The following is a 7,399-nucleotide window of genomic DNA, read 5'->3' as shown; positions in this document are numbered from 1 at the left end:
TAAAGTTTCCAGTGAAGCAGAGTCCTGCCTCGTGATTTTAAGCATGCTCTGAAGGTAGGTTTGCTTTTGCTAGCTCTTTCCCAGGCACATCTGTCTACAGGTTGAGAAGCATCATCCTTTTAACAACAAAAAGATGGGCACTATATCTTCTTTAAAAATTGCTTTAGTGCCATGTAGTCTGCATTTTTAATCTGTGCTGTGGTCTGGATTAGACTCCACAGGAGAAATGTGCATGCTGTAGGCACTTAATGCTGATGATTCTTTCAGATTCCTGGGAGTTAGCAGGTTTTATGGGGTGCTATTCAACCTGAGAACCTAAGTACTGTGAGAGGGTATACCAAATATCCAGCCCAATGGACCAGGCAAGAATTGAAGAGTAAGGCAAACACATGGTAATCCTTCCCAGCCTCCAGAGTGCTGCAGCTCAGGAATTTCTGAAGTCAGCTATGTTGATAAATGTGAGTGCCTGCACTTTGTCAGATCCCCAGTTTAAAGAACATGAGGGATTTAGTGTCCTATTTGGGAAATGTAAAATAGCACTCTTACTATTACACGAACTGTGCCGTGTAATGCTAGTCCAGCAAATGCAAAGTCAGTATGAAGACACATCATCAGCTAATGAATTGGGACTAGCAGCAGCTGGGGAAAAACAGAAGCTGCAGTTTATCTTTCTTCTAGCAAAAAGGATGAAAGAAACAGGGAAAAGACTTCATGTGAAACCAAGAAATGAGAGACGGGTGGTGCCTACCACCTCAGAGATCAGCTCTAGTTCCTCTATTGTAAGCCTCCAGTACCATAGGGATTATAAAAAAAGAAAGCAAGCCTTAGAGAAGAGTTTTTTCAAGAGGAAAGGAGTACTAGAGATCCAAGCAGAGAGGCAACCAAAGATGTGGTTCTATCACAATTACTTTAAATCACTTGACCCCACCCTGCCCCAGATTCTGAGTTCTTAGTTCCTCCTTCTTTTGGTGTCAGTGCTTGTAAAGGATGGAGTTGCCTGAAAATTTACAAGGGAAAAAGAAGTTTTCCTTGATAGACAGATGTCCTGAAAAGATAGATCAGTTCCTCATTCCAGTTAGTCATGTGCTCCCAGGAGCACTACTGGATGTTCATACAGACTGGAGAATGAGATACTGGAAAGCAGTGTCGAGGAAAGGGACCTGGGGGTCCTGGTTGATGGCAAGTTGAATATGAGTCAGCAGTGCCCTGACAGCCAGGAGGACCAACCATGTCCTGGGGAGCATCAGGTAAAGCATCACCAGCCGGTCGAGGGAGGGGATTGTTCCGCTCTGCTCTGCACTGGGGCAGCCTTACCTTGAATATTGTGTGCAGTTTTGGGCACTGCAATATAAGAAAGATATTAAGATCTTAGAGAGTGTCCAAAGGAGGGCAACGAAGATAGTGAAGGGCCTTGAGGGGAAGCTGTATGAAGAGTGGCTGAGGTTACTTGGTCTGTTCAGCCTGGAGCAGAGGAGTCTGAGGGGAGACCTCATTGCAGTCTACAATTTCCTCGTGAAGGGAGGAGGAGGGGCACTGTGGTGACCAGTGACAGGACCTGAGGAATGGCCTGAAGTTGTGTCAGGGGATATTAGAAAAAGGTTCTTCATCGGGAGGGTTTTTGGGCACTGGAACAGGCTCCCCAGGGAAGTGGTCACAGCACCAAGCCTGACAGAGTTCAAGAAGCAATGCTCTCAGGTACATGGTTTGATTCTTGGGGATGGTCCTGTGCAAGGCTAGGAGTTGGACTTGATGATCTTTGTGGGTCCCTTCCAACTCAGCATATTATGTGATTTTATTGTCACAATGTGGTAACAAGGATGTGTAGCTAAGACTGTGGAAGTGTTCTTTCAATGGAAATCCATGCTTGGACTGGAAATATCAGAGTGGTATGAGACTGTATCATCTATCACTGTATTCAGATCATCTTGATTATCTGAGGTCATATCACAACAATTCCTGTCTATCTGAAGGCTCTAAAGTGCAGAAGTGGGATCTTAACATCAGTTTTATATGAATCAAAACTGGTACACATTGGCATTTTGTAGCACCTCTTTGGCATAAAGACAAATGGAAAGTCTAAAGTATTTTCTTTAAAATTTTATTATCACAAGTATTTTCTTATAGTACAGTGTTTGATGTTTGACAAAGAAGACGTTGCGTGGAAACTAGCACAATCAAGTAAGGATTTTATGTCTAATGAAGATTCCTAAACTTCTGAATTTTAGTGTCCTTTAGAGTCTTACTAAAATGTTTTTGATCATTAAACTCCTATCCAAATCATAAAGAGTGGCAGGATAAAAATAAGGAGGTTTATTTGTTAGCATATGTATTAAGTACATTTTTTCTTTTTACTGAGTATATTTTATTCCCTGTATTTGAATTCTTTTTTCCAGTAGATAGAAGATTTTTGTATCTAATTAAGGCTGTGATTGTTTTTGTACAGACAGCATACTGTAGTTTCCCAGATTTTAAAAAAGATTTTTTTAACTGAATAATAAATGACATTTTAAAAAAGGAAAGACTTTTAATAGACTTTGGTGCAATATTTCCTGTGTGACATCTGGGTCTTGTTTTCAGTGTCTTTATTGTCCTTCCCTGTACATTTACTTCTTCATTGATTTAACAATTCTCTATTCACTTATGCTTGTTTATTAAATGCTGTGGTTATAATCTCTGTGGAATCATCAGTTCATTCAGTTCATAGTTTCCTAACGTTGTGTGAGCATTTTCCTCCTGCTGTAATGTTGCCAGGAAGGCCTGTCACAGGTTTGACTATAATTGTCCGCCTGACAATGAAAATGCATGTATTTTTTTACATACAATTCCTATTACTGCATTCTGTGCCTATCTTGAGGTGACACTTAAAACATTAAACTCATTTCCAACAGCAGAGAAGTGAAAACCTTCTTTGTACTGGGCAATATTATAATTTCATTTTCTTGCTGTGGAGCACCATTGCCTGTAGATGTCTATCCTGACACTCTTCAGAACTTCAGCTTAGATTATCTTTTCCCCCATCAGCATGTTCTTCAAAAATAACCATATTTTAAGATAATTAAAGTATTAGAGAGTCCATCAGCAAGATGAACTTCCTTCCGTATAGACTAAAAATTAATATCAACTACTTCCTTCAGAAATATGTGAAAACTTCATTTCTTCAACTCTGTTTGCTTCTAGTAATCTCCATTCCAATGCAATCATAGGTAGTTAAACAAAGAAATTAGAAACCATACCACTCCTAGACTCAGATTTGCTTGTAACTTTGAGAATATGTGGAATGTGTACCTAGCAAATGGGCATTGATTTCTGAGCATACCAGCGTTATCTTTTTGTAAGCCTCAGTATATGTAGATCTAATGAACCAACTCTGTGTTCAAATCAAATAACAAGGTATTACTTTGTGATGACCAGAGCTAATGGATAGTATGCTATTAAGAATTATTGCTGTAAGAACTCATTGCTCTCTTGCCATTAGAGCAAGTGTTTTTCAGTACAGTTTGGACAGCTCTCACTTTATGTTCATCAGTAGGAATATATCTCTTAATTTCTTTGTGCTCTGAGGCATTTCTGTTCATTTCTCATAAATGAGCAAATAAATCATTTAACTCCTGTATCTTACTATCCAAAATCTGAGGGGCTTTTCTTTCTGGCTGCTTAAACAGCTGACACAGTAGGCAATTTCTGTGGGTGGCCAGGAACATGCTAGAGAGACAACTATTTTAAATTGAATTGCAATATAGTAGATAGCCAAGACTCAGATACTGGGGCTCTCCTAGCCATTGCCATTGATGAAAACAGATTTGCAGCAACAGGTTTTGTGATCCTAAAAGTTGTAGAAAATTGATTTTTGTCATGTTTTGGGTATGCTTTGCTAATAAGATGGAAATATCCTGTGAAATAAACTGAACAAAGCACAATTGGTGGGACTTCCCATATTTCTTATATCTTTCTGTTCTGGTAAGTACTTCCAGATATTATTAAGGAGTTGATTCTGATTTTTTTTTTTTAAATATCTGTGTTCATTTCTGGTCCTTATGCTGATCTGGTAAATCTGTTGATAGACACTAGACACAGCATCTCTGCATCCTCTATGCACATCATAATGGACAATATCACAGTCAAATTGTTTCGTGCTCTCAGTGATTTTTAAATTACAAAATTTCTCAAATGTTTCTAGTTCTTTGATATACTTTCCCTAATAATAATGATTAACTAACATGTAAATACCACTGCAAAATCACTGTGCAAAATGATTTGTGATCCAGTCATCCTTTCTGCCACTCTTCAGGTTTTCTGTTCTGCCTCCATGGTGTATTATTTGAATGCATTTCTGAAGTGCATTAAACAGTAAGATTGGTATCTGTGCAGTTCTCTATTCTGCCATTTCTCTTCAGTGGGAAAAATAGTTTTCATTATTTAAAACCTATGTGTGCCTGTTAGTTATTGATGACATATTCCAAGAAGTTTCCTTGTGTAAAGCGCACAACAGCTTTTTAGGACTCTTCTTACATGAGGTTCAAAGTGATTTTCAGGTGACAGAAAGGAAGAAAAGACCTGGACAGCTCCCTCAGGCCTTTTAAAGAGATTTATAAGTCACAATTGAAATTTTAAGCTATCAGGACCAAGCTAGTGCATGTATGCCTTCTTCCCAGACCATTCTATGTCGGACTAAAAATACTAGGATTTTAAATTAGACTGGAATTTAGGGGAAGACTGCACAGGAAACAGGAGCAGGACATGATGTACTCCAGTAGGGCAAGTGGCAAGGTATATTACATTGCTGTAGCTCAGATTGAAGATGATAACAAAACAGTAACTGAAGCCACATTACTGTTTTCATTCAACAGGAATGAAGCCAGTCTTTTGCCACCAAAAAGAAGCTTCACTTAAATAACACATATTAAAAATTGAGACCTTGTATTGGAAAAAACTCCAAGGCAAACATGAAGTGCTGTTTGTATTCGTGTAAAACTTTTCTCTGGATCTCAGTTTAGAAAATTTTTTCTAATATCCGTTTATTTTTTAAGAGACCGGGTATGTTTGATGTCTTCCAGCAGCCTCTTGTTGTATGTTTACATGTCAGTTAGGACTACTCTACCTTCCACTCCATTGGATTTGCTCTTTCTTGATGACAAAGAAAATGTGCTTCTGACTGTTTCAGTTCCATTTGGATGATCATACTGACAGCACAGCACATGGTGACTGTAGAAGAACCCCTTTTAGAAAGCTAGTGAGCCCTGGCAGAGAGCCACCTAACACAATACTGTCTAGATTTAGTGTAGATCTTATGTGTCAAGATTGTTAATTACCTCCTGCAGGAGTGGCTTGTCTGGCCAGTAGTCATGTCTAAACATAGAGCAGTATTAGAAGTTTGCATGATCTAATGAGCTGGTAGGTAGCTTTGAGTACTGTGGAAAGTAGTAATTTTCTCAAAGATTTCTTCTCTCAAATGTTCCTGTTATTACAAACATTTTAAAAATAATACCAAAGCAGACACAATGATTAGGTGAAAATGTATATGACAAAAATTAGAGATTATACTTCTGTTTTTCCTAACATTACATGAAGGATTTCATGACTCTACTGAAATCATTAAGATTTCTCTCACCGACTTTGGTGCAGACAGGACTCTACTAGTAGGGAGTATGTGAACTGCTTCTAATGGGAGATGATCTAGAATGATAAACTGGTGCAACACTAGCATGGATCCAGTAATTTTCCTGGTGAACTCAAAAGAGAGAGGCTGGGCAACATTTCTTTCATACCTATTTCCACTATCTTTTAATTTTTACTTTAGATGAGTTCATTGATTCATTGTAAAATAGTATCAGCTCAAATACCAGCACTATGCTGATTATGTTCTATTGTTTATCTTGTTTTCCATTACTACAGAGATGGCAGTTCCTCTCTTGATGAGGTACAGTTAGTACAAACTAATGCCAGATGAAGCAAACGCAACTCTAGCCAAGGCATTGTTTGCACTTTGTGTTGAAGGCACAAAGTCCTAAGTTACTTCCTTTCTTAATCAGAGTGTTGCAGAGCCTCTGGGCCTGCTGAGACTGTTAACCTTGTAGCCTAGGAATACCAATATTTCAGAATTTTGGTCATTTGTCATATATTTTCTTTGACATTTTGCTTATCCTTTCTGAGATCCTAGCTTCCTGCCTGTTTCTCCATGGCATGTATGGCTGTGATCTAAGAGGTCGTAGAATCATAGAATATTTTGGGTTGTGAGGCACCTTAAAGGTCATCTAGTCCAACCTCCTGCAATGAGCAGAGACATCTTCAGTTAGATCAGGTTGCTCAGAGCCCCATCCAGCCTGACCTTGAGTGTTGCCAGGAACGCAGCATCTCCCCGCCTCTCTGGATAACCTGTTTCAGTGTTTCACCACCCTCATTGTAAAAAATGTCTTTCTTATATCTAGTCTGAATCTACTCTCTTTTAGTTTAAAACCGTTATCCCTTTTCCTATCACTACGTCTCAAAAGACTGTTCTCATCTTTCATTTAAGCACCCTTTTAGTATTGAAAAGCTACAAGAAGCTGTCTTCTCCACAACTCCAACTCTCTCAGTCTTTCCTCATAAGAGAGGTATTCTGTCCTTCTGATTGTTTTTATGGCCCTCCTCTGGACTTGCTTCAACAGTTCCATGTCTTTCCTGTGCTAAGGATTCCAGAGATGATGCAGTGCTTCAGGTAGAATCTCACCAGAGCTAAGCAGAGGAGTAGAATCACCTCCCTTGACCTGCTGGCCATGCTTCTTTTTACATAGCCCAGAGTAGTTTGCTTTCTGGGCTGCAAGCTGTTTCATGACCATTTTTTCCATCCACCAGTATCCCCAGGTCCTTCTCAACAGGGCTGTTTTCAATCCGCTCATCCCCCAGCCTGTATTATGCCAGAGATTGCCCTGACTCAGGTGAAGGACTTTTCACTTGACCTTGCTGAAGCTTATGAGTTTCACATGGGCTCACTTGAGCTTTTCCAGGTCCCTCTGGATGGCATCCCATCCCTCAGGCAAGTCAACCGCACCACTCAGCTTGGTCTTGTCTGCAATCTTGCTGAGGGTGCACTTGATCCCACTGTCTAGGTCACTGATAAAGAATTAAACAGTACTGTCTTAATACAGATCCCTGAAGGACACCACTCATCACTGATCTCCATCCTGACATTGAGACGTTGACCATACTGTCTAGATGCAAGTATCCAACCAATTCCTTATCCACTAAGTATCAGGTTACTTCTAATGGCTCCTTGTATGTTTCTCATTGCTGTTTTGTTTTATGGTCTTATTCAAATTTCCAAAGAAATTAAGAAAATTTAAAAAAAAAAAAAGAAAATTAACTGCTGTTAGATAATTCCACTTTTTGATCTAGGAATCATGACAAAAGCTAAGACCTTCTG

Source organism: Neopelma chrysocephalum, unplaced genomic scaffold (genome assembly GCF_003984885.1).
Source record: "Neopelma chrysocephalum unplaced genomic scaffold, ASM398488v2 Primary Assembly neopelma1_62, whole genome shotgun sequence".
NCBI classification, from domain to species: Eukaryota; Metazoa; Chordata; class Aves; order Passeriformes; family Pipridae; genus Neopelma; species Neopelma chrysocephalum.
The sequence above is the reverse complement of the archived record's forward strand: the minus strand, read 5'-3'. Positions refer to the sequence as shown.